Genomic DNA, 17,505 nt, shown 5'->3' on the forward strand with positions numbered 1-17,505 from the left:
ATATCTGTGTGTGCAGGTGACTATTACTGTGCATAATTATTAGGCAACTTAACAAAAAGCAAATATATACCCATTTCAATTATTTATTTTTACCAGTGAAACCAATATAACATCTTAACATTCACAAATATACATTTCTGACATTCAAAAACAAAACAAAAACAAATCAGTGACCAATATAGCCACCTTTCTTTGCAAGGACACTCAAAAGCCTGCCATCCATGGATTCTGTCAGTGTTTTGATCTGTTCACCATCAACATTGCGTGCAGCAGCAACCACAGCCTCCCAGACACTGTTCAGAGAGGTGTACTGTTTTCCCTCCTTGTAAATCTCACATTTGATGATGGACCACAGGTTCTCAATGGGGTTCAGATCAGGTGAACAAGGAGGCCATGTCATTAGATTTTCTTCTTTTATACCCTTTCTTGCCAGCCACGCTGTGGAGTACTTGGACGCGTGTGATGGAGCATTGTCCTGCATGAAAATCATGTTTTTCTTGAAGGATGCAGACTTCTTCCTGTACCACTGCTTGAAGAAGGTGTCTTCCAGAAACTGGCAGTAGGACTGGGAGTTGAGCTTGACTCCATCCTCAACCCGAAAAGGCCCCACAAGCTCATCTTTGATGATACCAGCCCAAACCAGTACTCCACCTCCACCTTGCTGGCGTCTGAGTCGGACTGGAGCTCTCTGCCCTTTACCAATCCAGCCACGGGCCCATCCATCTGGCCCATCAAGACTCACTCTCATTTCATCAGTCCATAAAACCTTAGAAAAATCAGTCTTGAGATATTTCTTGGCCCAGTCTTGACGTTTCAGCTTGTGTGTCTTGTTCAGTGGTGGTCGTCTTTCAGCCTTTCTTACCTTGGCCATGTCTCTGACTATTGCACACCTTGTGCTTTTGGGCACTCCAGTGATGTTGCAGCTCTGAAATATGGCCAAACTGGTGGCAAGTGGCATCTTGGCAGCTGCACGCTTGACTTTTCTCAGTTCATGGGCAGTTATTTTGCGCCTTGGTTTTTCCACACGCTTCTTGCGACCCTGTTGACTATTTTGAATGAAACGCTTGATTGTTCGATGATCACGCTTCAGAAGCTTTGCAATTTTAATAGTGCTGCATCCCTCTGCAAGATATCTCACTATTTTAGACTTTTCTGAGCCTGTCAAGTCCTTCTTTTGACCCATTTTGCCAAAGGAAAGGAAGTTGCCTAATAATTATGCACACCTGATATAGGGTGTTGATGTCATTAGACCACACCCCTTCTCATTACAGAGATGCACATCACCTAATATGCTTAATTGGTAGTAGGCTTTCGAGCCTATACAGCTTGGAGTAAGACAACATGCATAAAGAGGATGATGTGGTCAAAATACTCATTTGCCTAATAATTCTGTACAGGGTGTATATAATGCTTGCATCTACTTTACTAAGTGCATTATTATTTTATTTCTGTGGTGTTCTTCAATAATATGGCCAAGGAGATCCGCACATTTGTATAACATATCGTGCAGGATGTTTTTATCTTAGTTTTTTCTGTGGATTTTATATGTTCTAAAGCTCTTTTTGGCATGTATTAGGGGCATAAAAAAAGTATTTGCTATTGTGTGGTGAAGTGAGAAAATTACAGCCCTTTTTGGCATGTATTAGTGGCAAAAAATATATATTTGCCGTTCAGTGGTGCAGTTATATCTTCTAAAGCTCTTTTTGGCATGTATTAGTGGCATAAAAAAGTATTTGCTGTTGTGTGGTGAAGTGAGAAAATTACAGCCCTTTTTGGCATGTATTAGTGGGATAAAAATATATATTTGCCATTCACTGGTGCAGGTATATGTTCTAAAGTCCTTTTTGGCGTGTATTAATGGCAAAAAAATATATATTTACCGTTCAGCGGTGCAGTTATATGTTCTGAAGCCCTTTTTGGCATGCATTAGTGCACAAAAATATTTATCATTTGCCGTTCAGCGGTGCAGTTATATCTTCTAAAGCCTTCTTTGACGTGTATTAGTGGAAAAATAAAGGGCTTATTAGGCGTTGTGTGGTGAAATGATACTGAGCTCCCGGTGTTATCTAGCGGTCGTGTCTTGACCAGCAACCCAGCGGTTCTTAAATGGTTGACTGGTTCATCAACTTTGTCCCAAGTGACATCAGACACCCCCAGCCAAGAGTCGGTGGATTTGTCAGACACAACCCTTAGTTAGCATGGCCCGGGAGCAGGCCCTGTGCCCTCACCTGTCCTCAACCTGCCTCTGTCTTTTTCTGTTCCCTCAGGCAGAGAAGTATTATATGCTGTAGGCTTAGCTCCACTATATAGCGAGAACGAGCTACTAGAGGACAGTCAGCAGCTACTGGCCAGCCAAGATGTGGAGACATCCGCTGCTTCCTCCGTTAGGTGGGCAAGTAGTGATGAGGAGAGTGGCGTGGGAGCTGGTGTTGCGAGCGGTCAGGAGCTCCTGACCCAGAGACAGTTGAGGAGGACATCAGTGACGTGCAGACAGTACTCAATGATGATGATGTAGCTGATCAGACTTGGGACCCGGGTGAATAAGGGGATTCATCACCATCAAGAGAAGAGGGTGGCAGCTTACCTGTGAGGCAGCGGCGGAGCCAGCAAGTCGCTAGCATAGCCGGGAGTCAGCAGGGTGGCAGTCGTGGGAGTTCGGGAGCCAAATGTGCCCAGGGTAGACCACCCGCTTCGCAGGAGCCTACATGCGAAGAAAGTAGTGGTGCAGGGATTCATGGAAGAAGCTTTAGTAGCAGTCAGTATGGAGTGTTGGGGGTGAAATCACTTACTTGGCGGTGTGGAAGTTTTTTGTTATGCCGGCGGAGGTGAATGTGGCCATTTGTAATATCTGGAAGCAGAAGGTGAAGAGTGGCCAGGGTACCAATGTTGGCACCACGGCCCTGTGTCAACATATGCAGAGTCACAATAAAGTGGCCTGGGCTTGTGCCTAGCCGAGGTGGAGAATCCTAAGCCGTAATTTCTTTGTCAAAAAGGCAGTACCAGCCCTGGACACGTATTTAGAACAGAAGGTGGGCCAGTTCTTGAGCCTGACGGTGTCTGCCAAAGTGTATGGCACTGCCGACGTGTGGAGCTGTAACTACGGTCAAGGACAATACATGTCCTTTACGACCCACTGGGTGAATGTGGTTCTTGCACAGCCACACTAGCAACTTGACAAGGTAATGCCGCTTCTGTCTCCACGTTCTCACACCGTTGTTCCTGTGACAATGTCCGCCTCTTCCTCCTCATCCTCCACAGTGTCCTCAGCATCCACTGCAGAGACAAGTCACAGTGCCCCTCCAGCATACCACATGTGCAGGGCACGGCAGTGTCACGCTGTTCTGCACCTTGTTTTCCTGGGCAAACGAAGTCACACAGGGGAGGAACTGCTCCATGTCCTTCATCAAGAAATCGAATCCTGGCTTTCTCTGTGACAACTCAAAATCGGAACCATGCTGACCGACAACAGGAAGAACATGGTGTTGGCGCTGCGTCAAGGAGGGCTGAGCCATGCGCCTTGCATGGCATACGTGTTCAATCTGGTTGTCAATCGGTTCCTGAAGTCTTCCACCCATCTGCAAGACATTATCAAAATGGCCAGGAAACTTTGCATGCATTTCAGCCACTTGTACACCACAAAGCACACCATCCTTGAGCTTCAGCGACAGAACGGCATCCCCCAACATAGGCTAGTATGCGACATTTCCACCAGTTGGAATTCCACCCTCCATATGTTGGACCAACTATACGAACAGAGAGAGGCCATAAACAATTTCTTGATGATCCAAGCAGACAGGAGTACTCCCCTGTGTAACTTCAATGTCAGCCAGTTGCAGCTCATGCATGACACCTGGCGTTTGCTCAGGACCTTTGAGGAGGCCACATTATTTGTCATTCACCAGGACTACGGGATGAACAACGTCATTTTACTGCTTCATGTCCTAGAACAGATGCTGGTAAATCTGACTGGTCAGAGGACTGGAGACGTGGCTCCTGGATCTCACGGCCACATGTGCCCTGTGGGGGCTGAACTGGAGGAGGGGGCAGGGAGTCCCTTTGAGTCACTGGCACAAATGACCCGATGCATGCTCACTTGCTTGTGTAATAACAGCCGAATTGTCACCATTCTTGTTGGACCCTCGCTACACCCGCTGAGAGGGAGGACAAACTGAACTACAGTCGTGGCCAAAAGTTTTGAGAATTACCTAAATATTGGAAATTGGAAAAGTTGCTGCTTAAGTTTTTATAATAGCAATTTGCATATACTCCAGAATGTTATGAAGAGTGATCAGATGAATTGCATAGTCCTTCTTTGCCATGAAAATTAACTTAATCCCAAAAAAAACTTTCCACTGCATTTCATTGCTGTCATTAAAGGACCTGCTGAGATCATTTCAGTAATCGTCTTGTTAACTCAGGTGAGAATGTTGACGAGCACAAGGCTGGAGATCATTATGTCAGGCTGATTGGGTTAAAATGGCAGACTTGACATGTTAAAAGGAGGGTGATGCTTGAAATCATTGTTAACCATGGTGACCTGCAAATAAATGCGTGCAGCCATCATTGCATTGCATAAAAATGGCTTCACAGGCAAGGATATTGTGGCTACTAAGATTGCACCTCAATCAACAATTTATAGGATCATCAAGAACTTCAAGGAAAGAGGCTCAATTCTTGTTAAGAAGGCTTCAGGGCATCCAAGAAAGTCCAGCAAGCGCCAGGATCGTCTCCTAAAGAGGATTCAGCTGCGGGATCGGAGTGCCACCAGTGCAGAGCTTGCTCTGGAATGGCAGCAGGCAGGTGTGAGCGCATCTTCACGCACAGTGAGGCGAAGACTTTTGGAAGATGGCCTGGTGTCAAGAAGGGCAGCAAAGAAGCCACTTCTCTCCAAAAAAAACCATCAGGGACAGAAGATTGATCTTCTGCATAAAGTATGGTGAATGGACTGCTGAGGACTGGGGCAAAGTCATATTCTCCGATGAAGCCTCTTTTCGATTGTTTGGGGCATCTGGAAAAAGGCTTGTCCGGAGAAGAAAAGGTGAGCGCTACCATCAGTCCTGTGTCATGCCAACAGTAAAGAATCCTGAGACCATTCATGTGTGGGGTTGCTTCTCATCCAAGGGAGTGGGCTCACTCACAATTTTGCCCAAAAACACAGCCATGAATAAAGAATGGTACCAAAACACCCTCCAACAGCAACTTCTTCCAACAATCCAACAACAGTTTGGTGAAGAACAATGCATTTTCCAGCACGATGGAGCACCGTGCCATAAGGCAAAAATGATAACTAAGTGGCTCGGGGACCAAAACGTTGACATTTTGGGTCCATGGCCTGGAAACTCCTCAGATCTTAATCCCATTGAGAACTTGTGGTCAATCCTCAAGAGGCGGGTGGACAAACAAAAACCCACTAATTCTGACAAACTCCAAGAAGTGATTATGAAAGAATGGGTTGCTATCAGTCAGGAATTGGCCCAGAAGTTGATTGAGAGCATGCCCAGTCGAATTGCATGGGTCCTGAAAAAGAAGGCCCAACACTGCAAATACTGACTCTTTGCATAAATGTCATGTAATTGTCGATAAAAGCCTTTGAAACGTATGAAGTGCGTGTAATTATATTTCACTACATCACAGAAACAACTGAAACAAAGATCTAAAAGCAGTTTAGCAGCAAACTTTGTGAAAACTAATATTTGTGTCATTCTCAAAACTTTTGGCCACGACTGTACTATAGAGACGTCCTATGTAGTCAGTTGGCCACTGCCTATCTGCGCCATCATCCATCTTCTCGCAGGTCTGACTGGGGGGCCCTCTGCGCTCACGTTCCTCTGCCAAGGCTGCTGTGGAATGGTGGGGGGGTAGGAGCGGTTCCAGCTCTATCAGCAGCAACTTTAATCTAGAGTCGCTGATGAGCAGCTTTCTTCACCCGCCTAGTGAAGAAACTAATCACTAGCAGCAGCTAGACCTGGAGCAGGACCTGAACCAGCAGGTGGTGGCATACTTGGACAGCACCCTGCCACTCCACATTGAAGATCCGATGGACTACTGGGCAGCCAAAATGGAATTGTGGCCGCAACAAAGCAGAATTTGCCCTGAAAAAGCTGTCCTGCCCGGCCAGTAGTGTGACATCAAAGCAGGTGTTTAGTGTAGTGGGGGTTAGAGTTACCTCAGGAAGAACTCGTCTGTCCACACAAAATGTGGAAAGGCTGACTTTTGTCAAGATGATTCAGGTGTGGATCAGCCAGGATTTCCCCCCACCAATGCCTGATGCATCAGACTAGATCATTCATGGTGCCACACCAACACTTTGACAAAAGAGACCGGTTTCTTCTGGTTACCTGCCTCAGCTACTATTCTGATGCTGCCACCCACCTGATGCCACACATCTGATGCCAAGTGCTTCTTCTTTCACCCACCAGCTTCAGATGGTACTGGTATTGCCACCCACCTCCCCTGTCACTGGGTCATTCTGTGGTTTTCTGATGCTGCTGCCACCTCCACACTATGTCACCTTGCCACTCTTTGGTATCCTTATGCTGCTGCCATCTCCACACTATGTCACCTTGCCACTCTGTGGCCTCCTGATGCTATTAATTCCACCTCCACACTATGTCACCTTGCTACTCTGTGGTCTGCTGATGCTGCTGCTGCCACCTCCACACTCTATTATTGTGCCACTCTGTGGTCTTCTCATGCTGCTGCTGCTACCGCCACCTCCACACTGTCATTGTGCCACCCTGTGGCCTCCTCCTGATGCTGCTGCTGCCACCTCCACATTATGTTATTGTGCTGCTCTGTGGCTTCCTAATGCTGTTTCTGCCAACTCCAAACTATCATTGTGGCACCGTGTGGCCTCCTCCTGATGCTGCTGCCGCCACCTCCAAACTCTTTAATTGTGCCACTCTGTGGTCTCCTCATGCTGCTGCTGCCACCTCCACACTGTCATTGTGCCACCCTGTGGCCTCCTCCTGATGCTGCTGCCGCCACCTCCACACTTTGTCATTGTGCTTCTCTGTTGCCTCCTGATGCTACTGCCACCTCTACACTGTCATTGTGCCACCCTGTGGCCTCCTCCTGATGCTGCTGCTGCCAACTCCACACTCTGTCATTATGCCACTCTGTGGTCTCCTCATGCTGCTGCTGCTGCCACCTCCACACTGTCATTCGGCCACTCTGTGGTCTCCTCATGCTGCTTACACCTTACCACTATGTCATAGGGCCACTCTGTGGACTTCTCATGCTGTTCCTATCCTCCCCACTTCATGACTGGGCCACTATTTTGTCTTTCGGCCTGGCTGATATAATCATTTATTTGACCCTTCTTCTGATCTGTCAGAAGGAAGGAAAAATAAGATGCACAACGGATCCTCTCTATGTAACAGCTGTAAGGCCTGCATGACATGGTCCCTATTTTGCATCAGAATTTGCTTATGATTTGGTAGACAAAAGCAGGAGTGGGTACAAAACACAGAAGACATGCAAATATTCCATTCACGTATCATCTCTGTTTTGCATTTAGCAATACTGATGGATAACTGACCAAATTCTGACCGAGGGAAGGCGGATGCTCCACAGACAGGATTCGTTTTTGGGGGTTAGTGTTCTGACGGATCAGAGGAAGGGCAAAATAATCTGTGACGTCAACACAAACTTACTGCTGACACCCACTCCACTCTGTCGGGGGGCCTCTACTTGTATATGTGTTTAATAGAACAGTTTCTGTAGACATCTATGTGGAATATGCTGATGACGGTGTAAAAGGAGTGCGCTTCTTTTTGATGCTAACATTGACCTGTAAGGCTCACACTTGAGTTATTTGGTGTTTTGGCCATGTAACTGCCCAAATAAGTGAAATGTGCAGTGATTCTAAGAGCGACGCCTGTCATCTGCATGTCATAATGACTCACAGTATTGTTTCACTACCACAGAAGACTCCCTATGCGTGTTACTGCAAGGCACAGTGTTCTACACCACTATACAGGCTCTATGCAGCCAGGAAATAGCCATTTTTAACGTGATTCGCCACAAATAAATTTGGGTCGAACCAAATTTTTTTGAAAAATTTGGTGAATTGTCCGAATCGAATTTTTTAGAAATTTGCTCATCTCTAGTGTTCATACATATTAGGGAACTGTTGACTACATTCTTTTTAAATGAACAGTTGTTCTTCCTGAACTTCCCTCTAATAAACATGTAGGCTTGTCCTTGCTAAGTGTATTTGTGTTCTCGTTGTGTTGAGGAGAATAACCCACTAACAGCTGCTTAATCCTCTGAGAGAAATGGATTGGACATTGTAATATGAATTGATTCTAAATGAATTGTATTAGTTATGAACATGTCTGCAAAACTAAGGTTTTATGATTTGCTTTGGAAGAATCGTGTAAAAACGGCACCCAGCGCCTTTTTACTGGAAATATTGGTGGTTAAAACTATGAGGGAGGAAGAAGATGGAGGATCACATGACACTGGGAGAAAGTTGATGGGAGGGCTTTCCCTGATTGGCGCAGAGGCTGACAGACAGCCTGCATTAGCCAATCAGGGGAAGAATTGAGGAAGGTCCTTTGTGGAGAATGTCATAGAATGGCATTCTGTGTTCATCTTTTGACCTGGAAGGGTGGCATGTGGCATTGTCTGCCTAAAAGCTATTACAGACACAAGCTACTAATGTAGTGTGATTAGCAGAGTATAGGGAGAGAATAAGGATATATAACTGGGTATATTTTAGAGAATTTGATCAGGGAAAGCTTTGAGGTAGCGAGGGGCTGTCACCCAGCCATGTGCTGGCAGCTAGTTCTGCATTACAAAGCCCAGTAAGAAACTTATTTTCTGTATATGAATAGACAGGCAACTGTCAAACAAAAATAAGACAAAACCATATATTACTGTAAGATAATGGGTAGTTATAGCAAAAGCAATAGTGCATTAATGCCATTTTTATACCTGTAGATTGTTATCAAATGTGTTGCATATTTCTACAAAACCTATACTGAAATAATAAATGATATTACACGCATAGTTCAGATATTTTACCACAAACATTGTTATATCCTTGTCAGCAAATGCATTACTGCATCAGGCTGTGTATTTCAAAGACATTTTACCACAAACATTGCATTGTTATATCCTTGTTATTGAATGCATTACTGCTTCAGACTGTGTAGTTCACAGACATTTTACCACAGAAATTGCATTGTTATACCCATGATATTGAATGCATAGTACAAAGATGATGTAACAATCACCTCTAAAGTGATTTTTGGCTAATTGAAATACAGTTATCAATACTGGGAAATCTAGTAACAAAAACAGAGGGAATAAACCCCCAAACACTGTATCTTATCAATTAAAACTTAACTTTTACTGGTTTGGTATAAAATAATCAAATATGCTAAAATATAACACATAGATTAAACTTACTGAAGTGCTGAACAGCGAGCCAGTGCACATAAAAAAGAACGGTCTTACCAGATACAGCTTGTATAATTTGAGTCAAGCTAGAGGGATTGTTCAGAGGGCTAGAGGTGTGAAGAGCTAGGTGATGACCCTAGTGTGCCTTTCCTTGGCTTCAACTAAGCTAATTGTCCAGTTTAGTCGGAGCACCAGCCAAAAAGGAGTGAACCCTCTGGACCGTAACTAATCAATAGCTAGGATATCCTATTGCAGCCCTAATATAGGTGGTCCCATCTCTGCATTGGTGGTGTAAATAAAAGAGATGGGGGATCCCAGATGAAACAACGAGATTGGTCCCGACGCATTCCTGTTGTATGGTCCAATTTAATCAGGGGACATAAATGAGACTAATGGCCTCATTGCTAGTGAGCAAAAGAATCTACCTAGGTGTTTCAGGTGGACTGAATTGCAGATGCTATAACCTAAGAGCGTATGGCTATCTAAAGGGATGCATAGCTAAGTGTTGGTGTATTGCAATAGAGTATGGCTATGGTTCCTTTATCTTCATCTACCTTGCCTCTTCCACCCTTCAGGTTTGGTGGGGACCATGATAAGTAACGAGAATTTATTAATCAATGCAGATTATATTTTGGTGCACACTCTGCTTACTTCCCCACTGACAGATCTAAGGTGCTGTGCTTCTGACACATAAGGCTGTAGCCTGGGCAAATCCTCTTATTGAGTCTAATGATGTGCATCTTGTTGATATGGAAGCCTTCCTTGCAGATAGGAGCCAAGTATTTGATGATTCTAACTGTTGTGAAACAGCAGAGGCAACATTATTGGCTCTATGTCAGGGCAGGTGCTTGGTGAGAAAAGTGGGCAAGAAAAGTGCAGTATCACCTGGCTTTATAACAACAGTCAGTACGTATCTGCTCCACCCTCTACCTCTAGAGACTTTGGGGCACATTTATTTAGACCGGTGTTTTAGATGCCGGCCTTAATAAGCCCCTGCGCTGGAAGTGAATCGCTGGAGTTATGTAGAGGCACTGGGAAGACCATTACCAATTCTGATGGAAACTGTTGATGGGTCCTTGCTGAACTCAGGCCCATCTAATCAAGAGACTGAACCCTTGGAGATAATTATGGAACCTAATCACCAAGAGGTTTTATCTTTCGCATTAATTTCATCACCACATTTTCCATTCATCTTGGAATTGCCATGGTTGCAAGCTTAGAACCCTAAGATCAACTGGGAAACCAAAGAAGTGTCTTTTCCACCAAAGGCCCACTCAACACAGACTTTATCAAATGAACTTCATGTATATGGTACTGAGGACCTTGAAACATTTCCTAAATTGCCATCAATATATAAATAATTTGCTGATGTTTGTGATTAAAAGAATGCTGACAAGTTGCCTCCACATCAACCTTATGACTGTCCCATTGAACTGTTGCCAGGAGTAGCTATACCCTTTGGAAGCATATATCCATTGGCAGACCCTGAAAGCACTTAAAGAATACATAGACGAAAATCCAGCTAAAGGAGCTAAAGGATTTATTTGTTCATCCACTTCACTAGCAGGTATACCAATATTTTTTGTTGAACAGAAAGACGGTACCTTAAGGCCTTGTGTTTATTCTAGAGAACTAAATAAAATAACAATAAAGAATCGTTACCATCTGCCTCTTATTCTTGAGCTGCTGGATAGAGTCTGTCATGCAAAGATTTTCACCAAACTAGATCTATGTGGTACCTATAAACTGGTGAATATTAGACCTGATGAACAGCATTCGGCTGACGTTATAGACATTTTGAGTACTTAGTCATGCCTTTTAGACTTTGTAGTGCACCTACAATTTTTCAGCATTTTATTAATGACATTTTCAAAGATCTGCTGGATCAGTTTGTAATCATTTATCTGGATGGTAATAATAATAATCTTTTCTAATTCTGAGAGAGCTGTGCTACAACGTCTAAGAACTTATCAACACTATATTAAGTTGGAGAAATGTGAATTTTATCAAACAGAAATTTAGTTCTTGGATTATGTCATTTCTACCATAGGATTGCATATGGACTCCAACAAGATTCAAGCAATAATTGACTGGTCAACCCAAAGGAATGTGAAAAAGGTTCAGCGTTTTGTAGGTTTTACTAATTTCTACAGATGGTTTATCAAAATGTTTTAGCCAATTGCCCAATTAGCAAGGAAAGGAATACCATTTGTTTGGTCTCCTCATGCACAGGATGACTGGGTTGATTTGCTTCTAATGACAGAATTTTTATACAATAATTTTCAGAATGCTTCCACTAAACACAATTTTTTGCTAATTTGTGTTACTATCCAAGTATCCTCCCAAATTTTCCCAGAGACACTCCAATTTCTGCAGTCAATGACAGAATACGATCTCTTCAATAGAATCTGGAGATGCTAAGAAACATTAAAGATTGCCCAGGAGAGATATAAGGAAATCCCGCAGACCTTCTCCAACTTTCAAGGTGGAAGATGAGGTATGGTTTTCTACCAAGAATTTGAAACTTCATGTACCTAGGCCAAAACTTTATTGGGCCTTTCAAGATTATTGGACAAGTAAATGCAGTAGCTTTTCATCTCAAAATTCCTAAGTCAATAAGGGTACATCCAGTGTTCCATCGCTTCTGAAACCTGTTGTTCCAAATCCTGTTCCAGGACATATCCTGCCTCCCCCGATCCAGTTGAAGTTGATGGACCAGAACATTACACCGTTGAAAAGATCCTGGATTATAGAATATTCAGAAATCAGCTGCCTAATAAATACTAATAAAATGGCAGGAGTATGGCTCAAGGACAATTCATGGGAACCTGTAAACAACAGCAATGTTTCTCGACTGCATAAGGAATTTCACCAAAGATATCCAGAAAAACCAGGCCAAGCACTTTCCAGAGGCCACTGCTGAAGGAGGAAATAATGTCAGGATCGTGATGCACTGTATTTTTCTAGTTAACCATAAGTGGCTGCTGTTTCACTCATTCTGGACTATTGTGCTGCGCTTCTATTCTGAACCACTAGAGGCTGCTGTGTTTGCCCTCGGCTTTGCCCTTAACAAAGATGGCCACTGTGTGCTGATTGGCAGCAATCTTGTTTCCTGTTTGGGCCTACTTCTACCCATGTAGAAATTCAATCATTGCTCAAGAATTGTGACTTGAACTGTCTTACCCAGACTGTTTCTACTCCATGCTGTATTACCACCTCTTCATCTACACTTCAAGCTGCACTACGGTCAACACCACTAGAGTTCAAAACCGTGCATAGGTTATTCCATCTGGCTACCAGATTCCAGCTGTGTTTACCAGTATAGTAACACATCCATTTGCAAGATCAGCAGGATTAAAACAAGTCATTTGCATTCAAACACAAACATAAATACCAGGGCTCTATTCCAGCATATGAGGTGGCATCAACAGATCCTGTGGGAAAATAGAACTGGTCAACATTCTGAATTGGACCAAGTCTGTCCTCCTTCTCCCATTCTTCTTTGTTGCAGTCATGCAGTACAATGTCCTTGTTATTATCACCAGCTGTTTCTTCTCCTGCTCAGACTCCTCCTGCTTCTCCTTGTCCTCCGTTCCTTGGGAGAAGTCCATAATGGAGTGTGTGGCCATGAGAAAACTATTTGCGACTAGCAATTAGCTGAACTCCCACCTGGCCAAGTTGCTAGCAGTGCATTTGCTGCTGTACCACTTAGTTGTGGTAAATGTGGCACAGTTTCGTGCCTTCCCCAAAATTTTAAATCCTTTTCAAAAATTGATTTCTTCTGTATGCCACCAGCCTCAGTTTTTCCTATATTCCAGCTGAGACTTTTGGCCAGGTGTCCATAGTAACACAGTTCCTTACCTCACCAAGTTATTGAATTCTTCTTTATGCCATCTGTCATAGTTCTTTCCATATCCTATCCCTAATACTTATGGACAGGTGTTCATAGTGACTCAGTTCTTTGCCCTCACCAAAGTTTAATCCATCTACTGCAGTTTTTGCCATATTCTATCAGTTAGACTTTTGGCCAGGTATCTCTAATGGTGCAGTTCCGCTACTCTACGTCATCAGCTGCAGTTTTTGCCATATTCCCATACTGCCCATGATAAGGGACACTTTTTGAAAGCTCTATAATATAAAATAGCACAAGGCTAGTTTCACACTGTTGTTAAAGCCACACTTCAATTAGGGCATTTAAGATACACTCTGGTGTTCCGAATCAATGTACCCTCAGGGGGTTAATCTCCACGCGTGGTAGAAAAACTGAACACTGACACAGAAGTTGGTCAAAGCAATCTCACTCTAACTTTTATTACATCAGGTAGACATATATATATCTTCAGAAGAGGGCAGTCCTCACTGAGACACAAACCATTGTTTCATTGGTCAAAGTTAAGAAGAGATAAGAGAAACAGAGATAACACTCAACAGCTGCGCAGTGAATACCACCTTGGAATGTTAAGCTAATTGTAAACATCTAAGGGTCGCCATTTGTTAATGGTGGACGGTCTAACACTACTACTGCATACGTCATATGTGACACTTCAAAGAGGTGCTTCTCTATAGGCAGTGAACAACATATATCATCAAGTCATGTGATTGGTCTACACATTCCACCACACTCCATGGGACACCTGCAAAAAGGTGAGAAATCAGACACTGCCCGCAGCATTTTGCCCCCCTTCCTCTCCTGCTTTAGACAAAGAGAGGGGTGGGAGGGAGGCACTTGGAGAAGAAAAAGTTTAACTCATTACAGTCCTAGATATACAGAAAACATAGAATAAAATTCACACATCTTTAACAGTCAAATTCACACATCTTTAACAGTCCCCCCTTGAATTTCATTCTCTCCCTAAACCTAACCATCTGTCCCAATGCTCCGACGTCCTCTTCACCAGCTTCCACGACAAGTCATTCCTAGCGAACAACCTCCCGTGACACTGGATTTGAGCACGGGGAAGTCAGATGATCTTTCCCTAACCGGCGTTGACATTATATGGGGGGACCGGAGGTCATCAGTGCTCCTGATTTTGTGGATCAAAGTCTTCATACAATTCTCCCATCATCATCTCTGGTGCGGCCTCATCAACTGCCTTGTTGAACAATTTCTTTACACAGGGAATAATACAGCAGATAATTAGAACAAGCAAAATCAAAACAACAATAATGATGATACCAATTTGCAACAACATCTGCTTCCAATTTTTGAACCAGTTCTCTAGCCCTTCTGCCCATGAATTGTCTATTCCCGAATTCCTTTTTAATTCCTCAGATAGGGAGGTCAATCCCTTTAAAGCACTCATAACCTGCCCATTGGCTTATCGGGTATGACAGTACAGCAGGTTTCTCCTATCATTTTGCAAACTCCTCCTTTCTCTGCCAGCAACATGTCCAAAGCCATTCTGTTCTGGAATGCCATAGTACTGGTGGGACCTAATTGTTCTATTATACCTTTTAGGGCATCCCGAGTGTAATTCACAAAGCGTTGCTGGTTATAGTAGATATAATTTATCCAATCCACATTTTTGTTTACCACAATTATTGGGAATATAGATTCAAATCCTGCTGCAACTTGATTTTGTGCCTTAAATTCATCAGGGACCCCCCTCGGGACTCCAATAGCATCTATATATACATGGGCATCCAAACTACCACCTGGAATAGTCTCCCGTTTTCCCCTCGTCCCTATGTGTTCCTGGGTTCTTGGAGACTGCTGTATATGACTTACAACCTTCTTCCAATCAGGGATATCAAAAATATGGAAGGGCATCAATACCATGGCTAATGCACACTGACCATGCCATTGTACCTCGATTTTTGTTCTCAATTTCATGTCTGCACATATCCATACTACACTGCTCAAAAAAATAAAGGGAACACTTAAACAACACAATGTAACTCCAAGTCAATCACACTTCTGTGAAATCAAACTGTCCACTTAGGAAGCAACACTGAGTGACAATCAATTTCACATGCTGTTGTGCAAAAGGGATAGACAACAGGTGGAAATTATAGGCAATTAGCAAGACACCCCCAATAAAGGAGTGGTTCTGCAGGTGGTGATCACAGACCACTTCTCAGTTCCTATGCTTCCTGGCTGATGTTTTGGTCACTTTTGAATGCTGGCGGTGCTTTCACTCTAGTGGTAGCATGAGACGGAGTCTACAACCCACACAAGTGGCTCAGGTAGTGCAGCTTATCCAGGATGGCACATCAATGCGAGCTGTGGCAAGAAGGTTTGCTGTGTCTGTCAGGGTAGTGTCCAGAGCTTGGAGGCGCTACCAGGAGACAGGCCAGTACATCAGGAGACTTGGAGGAGGCCATAGGAGGGCAACAACCCAGCAGCAGGACCACTACCTCCGCCTTTGTGCAAGGAGGAACAGGAGGAGCACTGCCAGAGCCCTGCAAAATGACCTCCAGCAGGCCAAAAATGTGCATGTGTCTGCTCAAACGGTCAGAAACAGACTCCATGAGGGTGATATGAGGGCCCGACGTCCACAGGTGGGGGTTGTGCTTACAGCCCAACACCGTGCAGGACGTTTGGCATTTGCCAGAGAACACCAAGATTGGCAAATTCGCCACTGGCGCCCTGTGCTCTTCACAGATGAAAGCAGGTTCACACTGAGCACATGTGACAGACATGACAGAGTCTGGAGACGCTGTGGAGAACGTTCTGCTGCCTGCAACATCCTCCAGGATGACCGGTTTGGCATTGGGTCAGTAATGGTGTGGGGTGGCATTTCTTTGGAGGGCCGCACAGCCCTCCATGTGCTCGCCAGAGGTAGCCTGACTGCCATTAGGTACCGAGATGAGATCCTCAGACCCGTTGTGAGACCATATGCTGGTGCGGTTGGCCCTGGGTTCCTCCTAATGCAAAACAATGCTAGACCTCATGTGGCTGGAATGTGTCAGCAGTTCCTGCAAGACGAAGGCATTGATGCTATGGACTGGCCCGCTCGTTCCCCAGACCTGAATCCAATTGAGCACATCTGGGACATCATGTCTCGCTCTATCCACCAACGTCACGTTGCACCGGAGACTGTCCAGGAGTTGGCAGATGCTTTAGTCCAGGTCTGGGAGGAGATCCCTCAGGAGACCGTCCACCACCTCATCAGGAGCATGCACAGGAGTTGTAGGGAGGTCATACAGGCACGTGGAGGCCACACACACTACTGAGACTCATTTTGACTTTTTTTAAGGACATTACATCAAAGTTGGATCAGCCTGTAGTGTGTTTTTCCACTTTAATTTTGAGTGTGACTCCAAATCCAGACCTCCATGGGTTGAAAAATTTGATTTCCATTTTTAATTTTTGTGTGATTTTGTTGTCAGCACATTCAACTATGTAACGAACAAAGTATTTCAGAAGAATATTTAATTAACTCAGATCTAGGATGTGTTATTTTTGTGTTCCCTTTATTTTTTTGAGCAGTGTATATCTCCTAGAGCCTGGGTTTGGTTTACCAAATGGATTTTATACTCCTGTCCAGTGGTATTTACTATCTCACCACAATATCCTTCTGGGAATTTTCCCATCTCCTTTCCTTCCTTGCCCTCTATCTCAAAACAAGTGTAGTTGCCCTTGTATATAGTAATACCAACTATTTTGGGGCCTTCATTAAGAAGAGGGTACTGGTTTTTCCATTGTTCACAGGCTATCTCTTTAGATGTGGAATTGGTGTATAGGCCAAGGAAGCAGGTGAAATGATCTCGAGGGAGATTCAGAGGAACAGTACCTAGGTGGGGCCGGGCTGCAGCACAAGTTATACACGCACTCCTATTGGCCTGGGCTGTAGTATATCTCACCCAATCAAGCCACACATTATGATCTGCAAAGCCAGTTTCTGTGACTAAGGTTTCTTTCACTGTGTAGGGTTTCCTTCCCTCCTGACTGCGAGCAAGGGACAGTAAGGGGTTTCCAGGGGTTGGAGTGGGGCCAATGAACCTACTTGCCAAATCCTTTAGGTAGAACTGGCCCCAAGGTGCATAATTTCTATAATTTGACGGGTATCTTCTGAGTACGTACATGCCCAGATCTGTCCTTTGTGGGTTCTGCAATGGTAGGGTCAGGGGGTAACATTTTTGGGGACCCTTGCA

Source organism: Bufo bufo, chromosome 1 (assembly GCF_905171765.1).
Source record: "Bufo bufo chromosome 1, aBufBuf1.1, whole genome shotgun sequence".
In the NCBI taxonomy this organism is placed as follows: Eukaryota; Metazoa; Chordata; class Amphibia; order Anura; family Bufonidae; genus Bufo; species Bufo bufo.